The sequence below is a fragment of the Monodon monoceros genome, unplaced genomic scaffold, assembly GCF_005190385.1.
Source record: "Monodon monoceros isolate NGI ecotype Baffin Bay Population unplaced genomic scaffold, NGI_Narwhal_1 Super_Scaffold_12, whole genome shotgun sequence".
NCBI classification, from domain to species: Eukaryota; Metazoa; Chordata; class Mammalia; order Artiodactyla; family Monodontidae; genus Monodon; species Monodon monoceros.
Window position 1 is genome coordinate 110,638,400 of NW_021703768.1, and position 21,214 is coordinate 110,659,613.

Here is a 21,214-nt window from a genome sequence, read left to right on the forward strand (position 1 = left end):
CTGTGAACTGCCTATTTACATCTTTTGCCCATTTTTCTATTAAAGTGATAATCTTTTGATTATGTAATAACTATGCTTTCCCAACCTGCCCTATATCTTAGCTGAGGAATATAAGGTTAGGACTAAATCTTATGCTAAACTGCATCCTAATTCTACTGACCACCTCCTTCAAGTCGTCTGCCTCCTCTTTCAGGACCACTCCCAAACTACAGGAAGGCCATGCCTAAACTCTCCTCAATCTAAGATGCAAACTTCACACTGTGGTTTTCAAAGTTTGTCAATGCTCTCTCCAAGTCTCTTGATTTGTTTCTGACTGGCTCTTTTTTTTTTTTTTAATTTATTTGTTTGGCTATGCCTGGGTCTTAGTTGCGGCATGTGGGATGTTCAGTTGCGGTATGTGGGATCTAGTTCCCTGATCACGGATCAAACTCGGGCCCCCTGCATTGAGAGCATGGAGTCTTAGCCACTGGACCACGAGGGAAGTCCCTCTGGCTGGCTTTTTGACTTTCACCTTGATCTGAATCTGTTTAGCCTCTATGGAGTTTTCCATTCTTTATTTCTGTGGTCTAACTAAAATCAATCTAAATAAATAACTTTAAATGTCTATACTACAGATAATGTGCTATCTGTATCTTTACTTCTCAGCTACCTAGTATCTGAAGAGACTAAAAGTGAATTATACTATGGACTACATGGGACTGAGGTACTAAAGGAAGGAAAGGGCTGGCTTTGATAGGCAGCCTCTGCTACCCATTGCAGGTATTCTAAGTCTTATCCACCCACTACTAGCAGCTCTGTCCAAGTGAAACTGCATTTATAGTGGAACTGGACAAATTTGAAAGCGGTTATTTCTCAGTCATTTATATTTCTCTGAAGATCCTTGGGACCTCCTGGGGAGAAAATGGAAGGAAATGAGAGAGAGGTTAAGAATACCAATCTCAGGGAATTTCCTGGCAGTCCAATGGTTAGCACTCGGCACTTTCACTGCCGGGGCCCAGGTTCAATCCCTGATCCGGAAAGACACTGCAAGCCGTGCGGCGAAGCCAAAAAAGCAAAGAAAAAAAGAGAATAGCAATCTCAGAAGAGCATCAAAAATAACTCAGAGCATATGGTACATGTGCAGTAACTATATACTGGAAGAATATTTGGGGGAAAAAGGGATGTCTTCCCTTATTTCTCCATAATCAATATCAAAGAAGCTAAGGTATTAATTCACAAAATGACCCTCTATTTCCTAACACACAGTTCTTCAAATCGTAGTGATTCAGGTGGTTTAGTTATAAGCAAAGACTACTGGATAATCCTGATGTAGAGTGGTATCCTTGCTAATAAAAACTCTCAAACATAAAACATCTAGTAACCAAAAACCAATACAGGCAATTACCTCTTTATTAACTTCTTAAATACCTTAACAAAGTAATGTAACTTCCAAACTTCAATTGAGCTGTAAACAGCTGAGGCACCATAATTTTATAAATGGGACGATTAGGGATACCTGATGTTTAGTTGTAATTATATAACATACTAGACATATGATTTAGGCAAATAATCTCCCTAAACCTCAGTTTCGTCTATTATAAAGTGTTCATACTAATCTGATGGTAAGGATTAGATGAGAGAACTATTTGAATGTAGTTGAGTATTTAACACTATACAAGAGGGCTTCCCTGGTGGTGCAGCGGTTGAGAATCTGCTTGTCAATGCAGGGGACACGGGTTCGAGCCTGGTCTGGGAAGATCCCACATGCCGCGCGCGGGGCAACTGGGCCCGTGAGCCACAGCTACTGAGCCTGCGCGTCTGGAGCCTGTGCTCCACAACAAGAGAGGCCGCAATAGTGAGAGGCCCGCGCACCGCGATGAAGAGTGGCCCCCGCTTGCCACAACTGGAGAAAGCCCTCACACAGAAACGAAGACCCAACACAGCCATAAATAAATAAATAAATATTTTTTTTTTAAAAGTAAACACCTCACTTGTAACCAAATACAGCAAACAGCTAACATAATAAATAAATAAAACCCACTATACAAGAATAAAGGGGGGACTTCCCTGGTGGCACAGTGGTTAAGAATCCGCCTGCTAATGCAGGGGACACAGGTTCGATCCCTGGTCCAGGAAGATCCCACACGCTGTGGAGCAACTAAGCCCGTGTGCCACAACTACCGAAGCCTGTGCGCCTACAGCCTATGCTTCCCAACAAGAGAAGCCACCACAATGAGAAGCCCACGCACTGCAACGAAGAGCAGCCCCTGCTCACCGCAACTAGAGAGAGCCCACGCGCAGCAACAAAGACCCAATCCAGCCATAAATAAATAAATAAATAAATAATAAATTTATTTAGGGAAAAAAAAAAGAAGTAACAGGAAGCCTGAATAGACCCATAACAAGTGAAGAGACTGAATTAATAGTCCAAAAACTGCCTATAAATAAAAGCTCAGAACTGCATGGCTTCATTGCTGAATTCTAACGAACGTTTAAAGAAGAATTAACACTAATCCTTCACAAACTCTTCCCAAACAATGGAAAAAGGAGGAAACTCCTTCCAATTCATTTTGTAAGGGCAATAGTACCCTGATATGAGAACCAGACAAAGACAAAGACATTACAAGAAAAAAACCTACAGATCAATAAAAAGCTTATTACATATACATAAAAATCCTCAACAAAATATTAACAAACCAAATCCAGCAATATTACAAAGGACTGTACACCATGACTAAGTGAGGAATGCAGGATTGGCTTAACATCCAAAAATCACTTAAAGTAATACACCATAACAACAGAATATAGGACAAAAACCAAATGACCATCTCAACGGATGGAGAAAATGCATCTGACAAGTTGCGACATCCCTTCTTGACAAAAACACTCAACAACTATGAATAAAAGAGAAGGGGGCTTCCCTGGTGGCGCAGTGGTTGAGAGTCCACCTGCCAATGCAGGGGACACAGGTTCCTGCCCTGGTCGGGGAAGATCCCACATGCCGCGGAGCAGCTGGGCCCGTGAGCCATGGCCGCTGAGCCTTCGCGTCCGGAACCCGTGCTCCACAATGAGAGAGGCCGCAACAGTGAGAGGCCCGTGTACCGCAAAAAAAAAAAAAAAAAAAAAAAAAGAGAAGGGAATTTCCTCAAGCTAATAAAGTGCATCTACAAGGAAAACACAGCTATCGTATTTAATGGTGAGGGACTGAATACTTTTCCCCTAAGATCAAGAACAAGACAAGGATGTCCTTTCACCACTTCTATTCAATACTGTATGGAGGTTCTAGTTAGTCAATTAGGCAAGAAATAGAAATAAAAGATATCTGAGCTTGAAAGGAAAAGTAAAATGATGATGTTGTACATAGAAAACCATGAAGAATCCACTGAAAATCTGTTAGAGCTAATAAACGAGTTCAACAACGTTGCATGATACAAGATCGATACACACACAAAAAAGGATTGTATTTCTGTACAGTAGCTATAAACAAACCAAAAATGAAATTAAGAAAACAATTCCATTTACAATATCATCAAAAGGAATAAAATACTTAGAAAAAAATTTAACAGAAGAACAGCAAAATTTACACTCTGAAAACTACAAAACATTACTGAAAGTAATTAAAGACCTAAATAAATGGAAACAATCCTATTCACAGAATGGAAAACGTATTAAGATGAAAATACTCCCTTAATTGATCTACAGTTTCTACAGAATCCCTATCAATATCCCAGCTGACTTCTTCACAGAAAGTGACAAGTTGATTCTAAAATTTACATGGAAATTCAAAGGATCCAGAACAGTCAAAACAACCTTGCAAAAGAACAAAGCTGGAAGACACACACTTCCCAATTTCAAAACTTACTACAAACCTATAGATCAAGAAAAGAGAACTGGGAGTCCAGAAATATACCTCACTTTTTTTTTTTTCCTGGCTGCATCACGCCTCATGTGGCATTGTAGTTCACTGACCAGGGGTCGAACCCACGCCCCCTGCAGTGGAAGCAGAGTCTTAACCACTGGACCACCAGGGAAGTCCCTATACCTCACATTTGTAACAGATTTTCCACAAGAATGCCAAGACAAACAACTCAGTCAAAAAATGGGAAAAGGATTTGAATAAGTTTTTCTCCAAGGAAAATATACAAATGGCCGATAAACACATGAAAAGATGCTAAACATCATTAGTCATTAGAGAAATGCAAATCAAAACTAAGAGATACAACATCACACCCATCAGGATGGCTATTATCAACAAATTAAAATTTAAAAAAACAAACAAAAAAAGTGTTGGCAAAAATATGGAGAAATTAGAATACTTGTGCAGTGCTGGTAAAAATGTAAAATGGTGCAGCTGCTGTGGAAAACAGTTTGATGGTCACTCTAAGAGTATAACATAGAATTACCCTATGACCCAGCTATTTTACTCTTATGTATATATGGCCAATGAAAGCAGGAACTCAAACAGGGAGTTGTACACACCATGTTCATAGCACCGTTATCCACAACAGTCAAGAGGTGGAAGCAACCCAAGTGTTCACCAACAGATGAATGGACAAACAAAATGTGGTATACACATAAAAGAAATATAATTCAGCCTTAAAAAGGAATGAAATCCTGACACATGCTACCATGGATGAAGCAGTCACTTACATGAGGTATGCAGAAAAGGCAAACTGACAGAGATAGAAAGTAGAATGGCGGTTGCAAGGGGCTGGGCATAAGAGGGAATAGAGAATTACCGTTTAATGGGTATGGAACTTCTGTTTAGGATGATGAAAAAGTTCTGGAAATGGACAATGGTGATGGTTGCACAACGCTGTGAATGTAAATAAGGCCACTGAACTGTACATTTAAAATGACTGAAATGATAAATTTTGTTATGCATATATCACAATAAAAAAAATTACAGTACTCACAGTTCAAAAAAAAGTGTGCATTCCCAATGAACCAGAAATTCATCTCCTATAATCCTTTTAATAAAAACATGTATTAGTTTTATAACCTTTTAAAATTTAAAACTTCAAAAATAAAGAGTAAAATGTGACCTTTAACTTGCCCCTTTCAAGTGTTCAGAACCTGTTACAATGGTTTTTTTTCAATTAGTATCTTAGAACTATCCTACTGAAAAATGAAGCCATTCAGCTACCAGATTATTAAATGATTTACACTCCAAAAGTCAAAATGAGACTTAAGCTAAGATTTCAATTATTTTAGAATCCAGTTTATTACAACTGCTATTAAACTGTAACTTTAAAATACACTATCTTAAAGCAAAAAGCCTTATAGGTAGAGAAATCCCTCTTGGCCTCACTTGGCAGGATTTCTCTACCCATGAGAGTCTGAAGAGGTCAGTTCCTACAAGGTAGGCAAACAGAAGTTGTACACCTGGAGATCAAAGCCAACAATAACAGAACATCAGGTCCCAAAATGGTGTTTTGCATAAAAGGACCTTTCACCCAAAGTTAGTCATGAGATTTCTATAGCTTTCAGGTTTAAAATAACATAGTAAAGGGACTTCCCTGGCAGTCCAGTGGTTAGGGCTCTGTGCTTCCAGTGGGGAGGTGGGGGGGGTTGTTTGATTCCAGTTGGGGAACTAAGATCCCACGTGCTGTGCTGTGTGACCAAGAAAAAAAAAAGGTAGTAAAAAACATGAAAGCAAAGATAATTCCATACCATTTTTGCTTTCTTCATTATATCTTTATACATTATCTAATTTCTCATAATCATGTTTCATGAATCACTTTCAACTAGGCCCTCAAAGTTTCCCGGAAATTTACTATCCTTCTCTGACGAATGCTCTTTCCTATTCCACACAAGTATTTTCATGGAGTTCTATGACTCTTCCTCCTAGCTTCCATTCCACAAATGACCTTATCTTACTGGACAAAGATTACAAAGATAAAGACCAGAGAGAAATCAACTATCAACTTTCAAACTATTAACATTCCATCCATTCTCTTCTTTCCTCTGGCTAAAAAAGAAAAAGCATCTCTCTATCAAAGAACAATTATGCCCATTTTGCTATCTTCTCCTAGACCTTTATCAGTTACTGCCTTCTCTCCAGCAACTTCAACTTTTCTCTCTTTAATGAATCCCTTTCATCATCATTCAAATATATTCTTCTTTAAAAAAAAAAAAAAAAGTCTTCCCTGATCCCATAGATCTCTCCAGCTATCACTCTATCTCTCCTCTATTCTCCTTCACAGCCAAAAGGACTCTTGGTGATTCCCCACTCTCTCTGCAACCATTTGTTTGATAAAAAGTGACCCAAAAAGGTGTAAGGAGCAATATAGTGAACACTTGTGTTACCCATGAACCACCTTGGGAAATATAGCATTGCCAATATAGTGGAAGGCTACTGTGTACCCCTCCTGGATCACATCTCCTGTGCTCCCTTCCCCTTCAAGAGATAGCCACTATTCTGATTTTGGTGTATACTTTTACTATGTATGTGTGTATCCCTAAGTAAGACATTGAATTGTTCTGCGTATTTTTCAACCTTTAAAAAGGGTACACTTTAAAGACTCTGAGCCTTTTAAATTCTCAGCATTATGTTGAGGTTAATCCATCATGATACATGTTGCTGTAGTTCATTTATTTTCACTACTGTGTATCCACACAATTTACTTATCCACTCTCCAGATGATGGATATTTAGGTAGTTTCCCCTTTCTCTGCCATTACAAACAATGTTGTAATTATCTTTTTTTTTTAATAAATTTACTTTATTTATTTATTTATTTATGGCTGCGTTGGGTCTTTGTTGCTGTGCGCGGGCTTTCTCTAGTTGCAGAGAGCAGGGGCTACTCTTCGTTGTGGTGCACGGGCTTCTCATTATGGTGGCTACTCTTGTCGCAGAGCATGGGCTCTAGGCACGCGGGCTTCAGTAGTTGTGGCACATGGGCTCAGTAGTTGTGGCTTGTGGGCTCTAGAGCGCAGACTCAATAGTTGTGGTGCACGGGCTTAGTTGCTCTGCGGCATGTGGGATCTTCCCGGACCAGGGCTCAAACCCGTGTCCCCTGCAATGGCAGGCGGATTCTTAACCACTATGCCACCAGGGAAGTCCCTGTAATGATCATTTTTATACACTTCTCTTTGTACCAGTGAGTGAGAGTTTTCCTGGAAGACACCTACAAGTGGAATTGCCAGGTTGCAGGGAATGAGCATCTTCAATTTTAATTGATATACACAAACTGCTTTCCAAAATATATCCAATCACTATTCCACATTGTTTCCAACCTCCCAACATTGTTTCCAACTTCCCACACTCCACTCCTTTGCCAAGATCACACTGATTTGCAAGTTGCTAAATTCAACAGACACTATCATTTTAGTTGACCTACTGTTCAACATATTCAGCCACTAATGGCTCCTTAATATACTTTTGGCTTCTATAACCCCAGCCCTCCCAGTTTTCCTAGCACCTCTGGCTTCTCCCATTCTATCTACCAGACTTAAAAATTGGTGCTCCTCTGCACTCAGCCACGGGTCTTATTCAAACTCTGATTAAGTCTACATTCTTTCCCTACATTCTCATGGCTTAAAATACCATCTATATGTCTATACTACAAATACCAAAATATACTCCACATCAAGCCTGTTTGATCATGTCCTTTGACTGAGGAATATCAATCTTAATACATCCAAAATTGATTTCTTGATCTCTTTTCCCTACTGCCAACAACTTCTGCTCCAGTGATCCTCATCCTACCAACGACCTGCTCTTGCTGAACCCTCCCTTCAACCTCTCTCCACATCCACTCCATAACCATGGCCTCCAAAATATGTTTTGAATTTATCAGTTACCGTCCTTCTCCACTGCCACTGTTCAAAACAAGCCATCATTTGACCTCAGACTTGGACAAATGCTACAGCCTTCTAATTGGGACTCCTAGTTCCCCTCATCTCTCTCTAATCCATATTTCATACAGCAGCTAAAGTGATCTTTTTTAAAAAAAAAATAAATTTATTTTATTTGTTTATTTATTTTTGGCTGTGTTGGGTCTTCGTTGCTGCGCGTGGGCTTTCTCTAGTTGTGGCGAGCGGGGGCTACTCTTCGTTGTGGTGCGCGGGCTTCTCACTGCTGTGGCTTCTCTTGTTGCAGAGCATGGGCTCTAGGCGCACGGGCTTCAGTAGTTGTGGCTCGCGGGCTCTAGAGAGCAGGCTCAGTAGTTGTGGCACACGGGCTTAGTTGCTCCGCAGCATGTGGGATCTTCCCGGATCAGGGCTCGAACCCGTGTCCCCTGCATTGGCAGGCGGATTCTTAACCACTACACCACCAGGAAAGCCCTAAAGTGATTTTTTTTTTAAGTGATCTTTTTAAAACACAAACCCCAGGAAAACCCTAAAGTGATTTTTTTTAAGCGATCTTTTTAAAACACAAACCAGATAATTTCACTCAACCCCTGCTTTAAAAATTTTAGTAAGCTTTCCACTTGCCTTAGGATAAACTTTAAGGTACTTAACATGGCCTTCAAAGCCAGGATTTGACTTCCTACTGATGTGACTCCTGCCTATCTCATCAGATTTATTTTATATCTCACTGCCCTCCCCTCCCAGCTCCCACCAAGGGCCTTTTTTAGGCTTCTTGAACTGTGGCGCTCTTTCCAGCTTAAAAAAATTCATGTAGACAATTCCTGCTTCCTTCAGAGTACCTGATCACAATTACGATAATAATCAGGGAACGTGCTTGTTTTCCAGCATTGCATACCTAGTAGAAAATCACTTAAATGAGTAAACTAATGAACTTCACAACTTGGTTAGAAAGTAGAGGTTCTCTCATTTACTAGGGGTTATCTCATTTACTACCTCATTTCCTGCGTTCAATATATTATCAACCCAATAAAGCATTAATATTGATACTAAATGAATTCGGTTGTTTTTAAAGCAATTTCTCTAAAAGAGTTTATCTAAAAGAAAAAAAACAACATATGTACAAGAAAAAAAAACACTTGTACAGAAATGATCAATTTCTATTTTTACTTAAAACCTACACTCTCAAATGTTCACCAAATACAAGTGCTAGACTGTAAAATCTCATAATCATACTTGGCAAACTGAGACGGTATAAAAACTGAGTGTTTCAGTAACAACACCCAGAAAGAAATGATCTGTTCAAAAGAGTACTTCAAGACTGCTTTCATTTATAGTACCTGAGGAAGCCAAGAGAAAATAACACACGTCAAAAAGGCAAAATAAAGGCAATTTTATTACTTAAAATGCATATAGCAAATTAAACAAAAGTTAAAAAGCATTACACAGCAAAGGTTCTTTAGAGTTTACACTAAAAAGGAATTATTTCTGATTAATTTCATCTTCATCTGCATATGTGGAAGACAAGTGATAATAAAGTATCTGGGTTTCCTAAAATATATTTAGTGCCTTAGAATATTACAAAAAAGGTTAGAGAGAAAACGCTAATGTACTGAATGAAGAAGGCATATACTCAAGGCTTGTGAACTTAAATTAGCCCCTATCCTAATTACCCTAACTTCTTGTTAATAAGGTTCTATTAAAATGTAAATAAGCATATTGCTTTAAAAGGTAGTTAAGGTCATTTAAGGCTATTGCTCTTTAGTCACGGAATACAAATTTATATATTAAATGAGTTATTATGGCAGAGAGAATATTTACTTTGAAAAATCAATTTATAAAGTGATAAGAGTAAACCTATTGTCAAAATATTTTCTAATTCAGACTTGTAACATATTTAAACAGAACTCAGAAGATTCTGAAGGCTTTATAACTCTGATTTTAAAATCTGTCTCTTCAGTATAGACCAATATTATATATACGGTACAACGTTAATACTGTAGTTAACCAGGGCATATGTTGTGTCACACACTGCACTAAGGCTAAGGATATAAAAATAAAAATTACCCATCATCTCCAAGATTTGGTTGCAGCTAGACCAACTACAGAAAGGTGGCAGGAGGACAGGAGGAGGGAAGGGAAGGAAGAAGAGGAAGGGAGGGAAGTTAGTTCTGAGCAGAAAGAATGCCATGTGGGACAGCCCTGAAGAGAGAACATAGCATACACCCAGGGAACAGAGATAGATCAAGAGTACTTGGAAAATAGGGTTGGGGGAGTACAAAATGAAAGGTAAGACTGTTGAAATACATGGGATCAGACTAGACCTGTGGGTTTGTTTCTGAAATCTGAAAGACATAGGATACCTTTCCAGAGAAAATTAATATATCCCAGATCTTGAGTGATGACCTTTTAAAAATTATAATATTAAGAATCTGGTATGGATATAAAATTAGGTATGAACTCATTATGTTATATAGCTCTTATGTAACCATAACACTAAAACAACATTAAAAAATTAAATACAAAACAAAAATTTAAGTAACACTAATGTGGGACTTCCCTGGTGGTCCAGTGGCTGGGACTCCATGCTTCCACTGCAGGGGGCACGGGTTCCATCCCTGGTCAGGGAACTAGGATCCTGCATGCCACGCAGTGCAGGCTAAATAAATAAATTAAATAAATAAAATGCTAATGTAACAGATTATGTTGTTTTACATAAACTAGACCAATGATGTATTCAATCCTGGAAATATCTAGTCTCAGGTCTAGTTTTATACACACACACACACACACACACACACTATTTCTTTTTTCGGCTGTGCCGCGTGGCTTGTGGGATCTTAGTTCACCGACAAGGGATTGAACCTGGGCCCTTGTCAGTGAGAGCGCAGAGTCCTAACCACTGGACCACCAGGGAATTCTCATAGTTCTATATTTTTAAACCACTTCTGTAATTTGACTTCAATAACAGTAGTGCATAAAATGCTTATAAATATGTAAAACTAAACAGATTTAATAACTGCAAATGTTTATTTGCTAATTTAGGGAAATACAACCTTATATATACTACCATACCAGCTAGCGGTCCTTAAATGTCAGTTTTAAAGAGGCCCACTTGTTAACTCTGGCAATCTTTCTTGTTCATTTGTGGTTCAGTACCTTAATGAAAACTACATTAAATGTGTATCTAGTATAATCACTGCTGAAGTTTGGAATAAAACACGCACACTGCAAACAAACTGTTTCACGTTGATTAATTACAAGATGGGATCTACCAGATACATCTCACAGTGAAAATATGATACTAAATACTAAGCCGGGGTTTGGCCTGCCTATACTAACATATACCATGACATGATCTAATTTAACTCACCATCTTTCCCTGTCTGAGCATCATCAGTACAATGCTTTATAAGTTGGCACAAACACAATAATAAACAAAATCTAAACACAGCAACAAACTCCCAAGGGATTACTTGGCTATAAAGCAGTCCTTTAGAAGTTACATAAAACTCATTAATGTACAAGAATGCCCAGTTAGAAAAATACTACAGAAAATACAACATTACTAAGGATTCTAAGAGAAGTGAATTTGCAGTTTAGAGGGGAAAAAAAATCACTTTGGTACAGGATGAAGTAGATTATAAGGAAACAAATGAGAAGACTGTTGCAGTAACCCAGGTAAGAAATGAAAGCCTAGATTAAGGCAGTAATAGTAGGAGTGTTGATAATGTAGATAAAGGGTTTGGATTCAAAGATGTTAAGGAGGTAGAATCTTGGGGCCCGACAGATGTGAGATGTAAAATGGAGGAATCAAGGACAACTTGCAGGTTTCTAGAAAAAACAATGATAGTGGTACATCCTCCAAGGCAAGGAAAATAGCAGAATTTAAGGGTGAGGGGATTGAGAAGTAGCAGAATCAACACTTACAGGGACTATTTGATCATCTTCTACTCTCACCTAACTCACCCCCAGCTTTCCTCAAAATTCTCTCCCCCATTCACATAGCTGTACTAAGAGCAACCATGTTACCATGTTACAATGTAACCTATAGTGTGATCCTACCTTCAGGGTACAGTTGACAGATAAAGTCTGAATCCTTAACTAAAGCTAGGCCAATATGCAGACTCCACCTGTTTTATTTATATCTCTATATGTATATGTAAATGGGTATGTACACACACACATATGTATACACACATGTATACCCACATTTATACATACACACAGAGATATGTATATATACATACACACACACACACACACACACACTCAAACAAAAAATCCCCTAACAACCACCATAGTAAATAGTACCTTGTAACTAACTGCTCAACCCTAAGGCAATCGTCAGACTCAAATATCCACTAAGGGCCATTTGATCTGCTAAGACAAAAGTTGACAAACTGTTTTAAAGCCACACAGTAAATATTTTAGGCTTCACAGGCCATAAAGTTAGGACTACTTAACTCTGCCACTGTATCAGCAAATGCACCTACATACAATACATAAAACAGATGGGTGTGTTCTCTGTGCTCCAATAAAACTTTATTCATGGACACTGAATTTTGAGTTTCCTATAATTCTCACATACCACAAAATATTCTTCTTTTGACTTTTTCCCACCATTTTAAAAAAATGTAAAAACCATTCTTAGCTCTCAGGCCATACAAAAGCAGGCAGCATTGGGCCTACTAACCTTAGTGTGTCAACCCTTGTGCTAAGGTAACACAGAACTGCCCTCTCCTTTCTTTCAAATGTCCTCTAAGTGTCAGAAAAGGAAAATCTTTCTGGTGGACAGAACTGAAAATCTTCATTTGGCTGCCAAAGAACTCACTCCATTTGCAAGGAAGTAAGTCAACAAATGAAGGCCCATGCAATTTGCTGGTTCTATCATTTACCTTCTACTGTACCTGTCCAGCAAGATACGGTGTTAAGTTTCAGAACAATGATACCGTCCTCTTCCCTCGCCTCATAAGAGTTTTAGCTATTTTTTTTTCCTACCACTGTGTATCAGTTATGCTGGGGATGGTTAAATTCAGTATTTAGTCCACAATTTTCAAACATGTGACAAAGCATAGCTAGGCCTGATTAACAAAGAGCATCACCTTTAGAATCTGGACTCAGAGAACAATGACCTCTGGATGTGGTAAGTAGGTATGAATTTGGGTTGTTTCCATAGAAGAGATGAGAGTGTTTGCTGGTATATAGAGATAGTGAGATTATGTTAAAGAAAATATTTAATATATATAAGAAAAGTAGGACTCTGTGTGGGTGCGCTAAATAGCCATGGAATGAATGAGCTGGACAACTATGTTTTAGAGTGCCCTTTACTCCTCTTCTTTCTGGGATGTAGCCCGCTAGCCAGAGCTGTGGTCCAGAGCTGGACCTATAACCTAACGAGTCCCTTTCCTGAGATTTGAGACTGAGAATCAGGTCAGTCTCTCTGATGGCAGAAGCTATAAGATTTAAAACTCAAAAGATATTAGTAAGTGTTAAAAACTGACCTGCAGCAAGAAAGAACTAACTGAACACACAAAGAGTATCTTGTGTGAAAAAAAAAAAAGAGTATCTTGTGAGACATAAAGAGATACTCCTGACCACATATGGAGTCCCTGGATCTAGCTGTTCCTGAGTTCCAGCTGTCCTCCTATGGCTTGGTTGCCTTTCTGAGAATTCATAGGATACCCGTATGTTTCCAAAAAATTCTTCTTTTTGCTTCAGTTAGGTATGTGTCGCTCTCCTAACTAAAACAGAGTACCTATTGGACAATCTAAATAGGGATATTCAGTTGGATCAAACAGTTCTGGTGAGTTTAAAACACTTAAGGATGGTAGCTACAGCAACAAAAATGGAAGAAATCACCAGGAAGAGTGAAAAGAGGTGGTCAAGGTGGAAATTCATAAATATCAATATGATTAGCAGAGAATTAAGAGTCTGCAAAGAAGCAGCTAGTAGTAAGCAAGGCAGGAAAGGGACAGTCATAAAAATCAAGGAAAAGAAAACAGTATCAAGGAGACAATGGTTAACAATGTCAAGTAGAGAAAGAGGTAAAGGAGTAAGCAATGATTATACAATTTGTCAATGTACAAGTCACAGGTGGCCCTGATAAGAGCAATTTCACTGGCATGCTAGGATGAGAAGCCAGATTGAGGGTTTAAGAATACATAGGAAGTACACAACTCTACCTATGAAGTACTCTTCCCATTGAAAAAAAAAAACATTCAAGCCTGAATCGGAGCAAGCTTCTAGAGGTAATTACCAATTTACAGGAAAAACTGTGGACAGAAGAACATATTACATGAAACCACAGGGATGTAATCAGCAAAGTCCAGACTATGAGAAACCTCATAGGGCAAAGGCTTGGTTTCTTTAACAAACCAATTGTATAGGAACAAAAACAAAAAGACAGAAAGAAAAGAGGGTTGAGACACACATCAACACAATAAAATGTATGAACCTTATTTGGATCCTAATTCAGACAAACTGTTAAAACAAAACAAAAACTGTAATTGAGGAAATTTGAACACCGACTAGAATATGTGATGATATTAAGGAATTAGTGTTAATTTTTTTGGTAAAATCTTAAATTGGATTATTATTTTAATTCTTAGAGATATACAATAAAATAGTATAACACAGTCTTTATTCTACTAGTGAGTCTTCACTGATTGTGCTCAAAGTCATCCAGCCTGCTACAGTCCCATAGTTAGCTGCATAACAAATATTAGAGAGATACAAAGCGATACAGGGATTCAAAGGAGATAAGTCACTATTGGGGTAGGGAATCAAGCAAAACTTAAGGCAATGGTATTTGCACTGTGCCTTAAAAGATGATGAAATGTTAAGAGACAAGGAACAAGTCAGGAAAAGTGATATTCCAGATGGAAGAAATGATAGCAATTGGAAAGAGGTGGGAAGGCCTATCTATGAAGAGTATTGACTCCACTCACCTTTTCATAAAACTGTCCCTACCCTAGTGATGACAAGAAAAGGAAAAGTTAAAGTGAAACATCATAACCCACTAGGCAGCTCCAAGTTGACAAAATCATGGGAGACCCATTCAGGCCCAAAGCAGACCGAGGAAGCCCAGTCCCAGGACAGATCACGACAGTATCTGGGTAGCCAAACCATACTGGCTTTCCAGAGTAATCTATTCATGTCAATCTCTGGGTGTGGGGAGTTACTGCAAGTAGGGGTGCTCTCCTTAAACCAAAGGGAAAAGCAGCAAGGTAACAGGTCAGGTTAGCTTTAAGCAATTTTTAGTCACTGACTACACCTTATTTCACAATTAACTGAGACTAGCAAACACCCTCCCAGAAATCAATATAATTGTTCCAACTTTTCAGAGAAAATAAAAAAGGAAATGGGAAAACCATAATGAAGACTGGGGGTTCAAAAGCTGGAAATCCTTTACATTATACAGGAAAGTTTCTATAGTAAGTTATCTGTAGAAGAGAGCTGAAATAAAAAATAAAATCTACCATATGATCCAGCAATCCCACTCTTGGGCATATATCTGGACAAAACGATAATTGAAAAAGATATATGCACCCCTATGTTCATAGCAGCACTATTCACAATAGCCAAGACATGGAAACAACCTAAATGTCCATTGACAGATGAATGGATAAAGAAGATGTGGTACATATATACAATGGAATACTACTCAGCCATAAAAAAGAACAAAATAATACCATTTGCAGCAACATGGATGCAACTAGAGATTATCATTCCAAGTAAGGTTAAGTCAGAAGGAGAAAGACCAATACCGTATGATATCACTTATATATGGAATCTAAAATATGGCACAAATGAACCTATCTACAAAACAGAAACAGACTCAAAAGACAGAGAACAGACATGGGGGCAGGGGATGGACTGGGAGTTTGGGGTTAGTAGATGCAAACTATTACATACAGAATGGATAAACAAGGTCACACTGCATAGCACAGGGAACTATATTCAATATCCTGGGATAAACCATAATGGAAAAGAATATAAAAAAGAATGCATATATGTATATAACTGAGTCACTTTGTTATACAGCAGAAATTAACACAACACTGTAAATCGACTATCCTTCAATAAAAAATAAAAAAATAGTAAAATAAAATCAAATCTAAGTTATCAATTTTTATAATACACACTGCACTTCTGGGTCACTGTCCAGGTGTGCCTTCGATATTTAAGACTACCTCTTTGGGGACTTCCCTGGTGGCGCAGTGGTTAAGAATCTGCCTGCCAATGCAGGGGACACGGGTTCAAGCCCTGGCCCAGGAAGATTCCACATGCCATGGAGCAACTAAGCCCGTGCGCCACAACTACTGAGCCTGCACTCTAGAGCCCGCGAGCCACAGCTGTTGAGCTCGCGTGCCACAACTACTGAAACCTGCGCACCTAGAGCTACAAGAAAAGCCACGGCAATGAGAAGCCTGGTACCGCAACAAAGGGTAGCCACCACTAGCAGCAACTAGAGAAAGCCCGCGCACAGCAATGAAGACCCAACACAGACATAAATAAATAAATAAATAAATTTATATTTAAAAAAAGACTACCTCTTTGATTTTTATGAAAAATACTATGAAGAGAAGGCCTCATACATTTTGGACTCCATTCTAAACCAGTAGGTGGCCACAAAAGAAGAAATACCTGTTTTCTTTGTTCCTCTCAGGTACACATAAAATCATGACATTTACCTTAACTCTTAAAAAAATGTAAGATACATAATTTTAGAAAGCTTCACCTTCTGTCATCTTCTGTAGCTGATAGCTACTTTTTCCCCTACAAATAAATACTGATCACTTGCTCATACAGCTTTTTTTTTTTTAAGAGTACCCTTTTGTGAAATATTGGGTTGGATATCACATTCAAATTCAACCTAGTAATTGTATAAAATACTGGGGAGGACACAAAGAGGTATAAATATAGTTCTTGCTATAAAGACATGACAGATCTATAAAAAAATTACAATACAAAGCAGAATGCATCAACTGTCACAAAGGGGGTACAGTATCTCAAGAGCACAGAGAAGGGAATGTACATCATCTGACAAGCAGAAACTGAATCTGAATGAAAATATGCTATCTTTAAGAATGCTTAATTACACAGCTTCAAAGTACTGTAGAATCACCTTTACACCTCAAAACTGTAGACCATTTTCGAATAATCACAGCTAAGCTCTTTTTCTTAAAAAATCAAACAGTAAAAGTTTGGTCACTCACAAACATCCTATCTTGCCTCCACTTGACACAGAATTTCATTTAAAGCAAAATCTGCCTACTGTTCCAGTAGAGCTAACAAAAACCAAAGCCATCAAGCCTGCAAGCCACCACAAACTGAATGAAAATGCTGGTGTTAAAAAAAAAAAATTTTTTTTTATTGCCTCAGGTAAGTTAACGCTAAAAGATAATTTAAAATAACTTCTTAAGATTTTTTTTTAATGTTTGGAGACTGAAGGAGGCATTGATGAATAAGTAAAATAAACCTGAGCAATTTAAAGAAGCCAGCTTTGTTAAAAACCAGATGGCCACTTGCCAACACTTCTTCATGCATGTAAAACCAAAGATGATTCTAGGCAAGATTCACAGGCCACAGAGGCTCTTTATTAAACGTCAAATTAAGAAAGTTCTCATATTTCAATTTTGATAAGTTAAAGGACAGTTAAATAAAAGAAGCACTTTACAAAGCTTTGCAGAATCAATATGGAAACAAAGCTTTGCGCTTTTAACATCTGAACCCTCAAAAACAAGACATTTTAAACGTCACATTTACAAACATCCTATTCACAAGGAACTATCGCTTAGATTCTGTAAGGAAAAACAGTGGTAACCGGAAAAGGGACTGGCCTTAGTTTAAAATCTCCAACAGGCCAGCTGAAAAGAAATCGCACAATACTTAATTGCAAGTGACCATGAGAACCCTAAATCGAACTCTTCGTCTTAGTTTGAACTCCATACAAAAGCATTTCAGATTTGTATCTTTGTACAAATTTGCACCTTTGTATCATTCCTACAAATGATACCGTTTGTGAAAGAAAAGGCAATAAAGATACAACTCAAACTCCTATATCCCATGATCCATCCTCAAAGAGTGGAAGGAACAGCAAAGTGGAAGGAACAAAGCACTGACGTCAATTACGAGATTAACCCCGGGCACAGGCAGCTGGAGGAAAGGCCTACACATCAATATCCAAATGCAAGGTATCAGGGTAACTAGCTAACCGATTCTGAAGTTATGGGGGGGGATTCAAGTATTACACCCCCACATTCCCATTTTTAGTCAACCCCCTTCGCCAGTCGAAGGCGGAAATTTTTTTTCCTTTTTTTTTTTTTTTGTGGGGGGGGGCGGGGAGGAGGAGGAGGAGGAGGAGGAGGAGGAGGAGGTGGAGGAGGAGGTGGAGGAGGACGTAGGATCTCGCAGGATCGCGAGAAGGAAAGCGAGAACTAGTTGGGTAATGATAGCCAGAACCTAGGCCTATTTTCTCTTTAACTAGAAATAACTTGAAATTGAGAAGGGTATTAAAAAGTAACAGATCAGTCGATGGAATTTCTGAGGGAAGGAATGGATTAATGGACGAAAGGGGAAAGGAGAAACAGTGAAAAGACTGATTTCTGGTAATTTTTGTTAGGACTGGGTTAGCCTTTTTAATTAATTTGTATTTTTGAGGGTCGGGGGTGGAACGCGAAGACGAGGGAAGCCGTCTCGAGCAGCCCTAGCCCGAAGGGTCTCTCCGGGCCCCCAAACGGACCCTGTCCTCCCCTCCCCCCAGCCCCTCCCCGCGGCCGGGCCCGGCCCTCAGTCCGTCTGTCTGCTCTTCTCACCTCCAGTCCCGGCTCCGCTAGGCCCGAACCATTTCCCGGCTGCGGCAGAGGCGGCGCCGGGCCTGCACCTTCACCGGACGCGCATTCGAACCCGCTCGGGGGGCGGCGACAAACTGCCAAGGGCGAGGAGCTCCGGGCGGCGGCGGGGGTTCGGCAGGTCTCGAAAAGCGCAGGCGGCGGCGGTGGCGACGCACCTCACACAGCACAGGCGGAGGTTCCGCCCCGCTCCATGACTGTCGAGCCCAGACCGGGACGGCTGGCTGAGGAGGCAGGGGCGGGCTGACGAGGACCTGGCACAGGGATCCCCCGCCCCGTCCGCTGGCGGCGGCAGCGACGGCGCTCGACTCCCGCAACCAGGACAGTGACTGACGCAGCGGCCGCGCCACCCATGTGACCAGGGCCGGGCGGGGACGAGGCGTCACGTGGCGACGCCGCGCCCCTCCCCGTCAGAAAAGCGGAGGGTTGCGGATCCTACAGCGCCGGGAGGTGACACTGGAGGTGGTGACGTGCTCCGACGACGCCGGGCTGGCCGGGTACTGGCCCAGGTGGCCTAGGTCCGAGCCCCTGAGCCCGGCGGCCGCGTCTGACAGGGCGGGACCGGCAGGATCGGGCCTCCACACTTCGCGCGCGCACGCTTCACGCGCGCACACTTCGGCGCGCACACCCTCCAGCGCGTAGCCGCTAGCGAGGTTCAGAAGGGCGGGGCCGGGTGGAGCCGGATCTACTGGTTCTGGGGCTCGGGAGGTCAGGCAGTCCGCCCCTCCTGAGGGTGTGGTCGAAGCCCGCAGGCCCGTGGTGCGGTGCTGCCGTCGAAAACTGGAGTCAGTGCGGCGGCCTTCGACAGGTCCGGCCGGAAAAGGAAGTCCGCTGAAAATTTCTCTGCAGGAGGCCGCCTAGAACCTCGCTTGAACTTCTCAGACGAAGCCAAGCCAGCCCTTCTTCTTGATCATCTAAACATCTTCTACTGTTAATACTTTTTTTCAAGATATCATTCCGAACACTTTTCTTCAGTTCTTAACATCCTGCCAGTTAGGGCAAACTATAATTTAATTGAGAGTAAAGCCATGGTTATAGATTAGACAGGATTTTCAAAGGGTCTCATAGAACCCAGTACGGTAACTGTCCAGAGAAACTACTTTGGGTTCATTCTTTTGGAAAACACTTTATAATTTCCTGCTTCTTATCTGTTTTCTTTCCATGAAGGAGCCTCATGAAGGTGTTTTTTTCACTCTCTACTAATTTTGAAGCAAGCATTTTAAAGATTTTTTAAAATAAAATTCAAGGATTTTGAGGAACTTTATGATAAACTATAAAGAGTGTGCATATGAAAATGTTTTTATTAGCCCTAAAAGCTGGTAATTCATCAGCAGCAATAGTAGTATAATATTTTTCCTTTTAAAATTCTGAAGTGACCACATATTCTTTTAAGCTAAACTCTTTATATAGATTTTTATCTATCTATATAAATTAGGAAATGATTTCATGCAAAACTCAAAATGAACTGTGACAAAATATAGTGAAAAATAATTGGCAGTCCCATCCCTGCCCTTCAACTACTCCAGTTCCGGAGGCAATCACTTAACATTTTCTAATGTAGCCTTCCCAAGATATGTTGTAAATATATATTAAAATACACTTATATGTACCTCTTTTTATGCAAAAGATAATGTACTATATACACTGTTAAGTTCCTTCCTTTTTCACTTAAAATATCCTGGATATCTTTCCATATCACTGTGTGAAGAACTGTCTCATTCTTCCTAGGGGCAGTATAATATTCCATTGTATGCAAATATCTATTTTAACCAATCTCCTACAGGTGGACATTTAGGTTGTTGCCCAGCCATTACTAAATTACAAACTAAGCCGCAACTAATAGTCTCATAAAATGATATACCAATAACTCATTAGACTGCAATCTTTAAATCAAAAGGTATTTTCAGTTTGGATAGAGATTGCCAAATTGTCCTCCATAGATATAGTGCCAATTTCACGTGTTTTCTTTTGTATTCTGCCTTGGAAGATTTACAAGCCTGTATAGGAAGGGAGGGAAGATGGAGACTGACAACAAGAAAGATTATCATTTTACACAATTAAAGAAGTACTAAAACATTGAAGATATGTCGTAAACTTTACAAGAATATTCCTTTACTTATTCTGGTGTAAATGTTACTTGGCTAACCAAAAGATAATATGCTTTTTGTTCCATAAATTATCACGATAATTTTTCAATATAAATGAAACCTTACTTAAAAAGCAAAAGAGGGGACTTCCCTGGTGGCACAGTGGTTAAAAATCCGCCTGCCAGTGCAGGGGACACGGGTTCGATCCCTGGTCTGGGAAAATCCCACATGCGGAGCAAATAAGCCTGTGCGCTACAACTCCTGAGCCTGCACTCTAGAGCCCACGAGCCACAGCTACTAAAGCCCATGTGCCTAGAGCCTATGCTCCACAACTAGAGAAGCCACCGCATTAAGAAGCCCACGCACCGCAACTACTGAGTGCCTGTGCGCAACAACGAAGACCCAATGCAGCCAAAAAAAAACAAAAAACAAAAGGGGGCCTGGGTTGGAAAAAATCGACTTTCCTTTGGAATTATTCAGC

General features: G+C 39.9%; 1 protein-coding gene across 4 annotated transcripts in view; it reads right to left on the reverse strand.

Annotated features, from left to right (window-relative positions):
* The window catches only part of AFF4 (AF4/FMR2 family member 4), a 93,616-nt gene extending 74,518 nt beyond the window's left edge, over nt 1-19,098 (reverse strand). For 2 of the 4 annotated variants that reach the window (XM_029215906.1, XM_029215908.1), the window contains exons 1-2: nt 18,611-19,098; nt 4,896-5,592 (exon numbers count right to left, since the gene is read on the reverse strand). The gene's annotated coding sequence lies outside the window, so the exon portion shown is untranslated. The remainder of the gene's footprint in view (nt 1-4,895; nt 5,593-18,610) is intronic. The other 2 variants (XM_029215904.1, XM_029215905.1) reach the window with 2 other exon arrangements.
* Nucleotides 19,099-21,214: the final 2,116 nt, after the last annotated feature.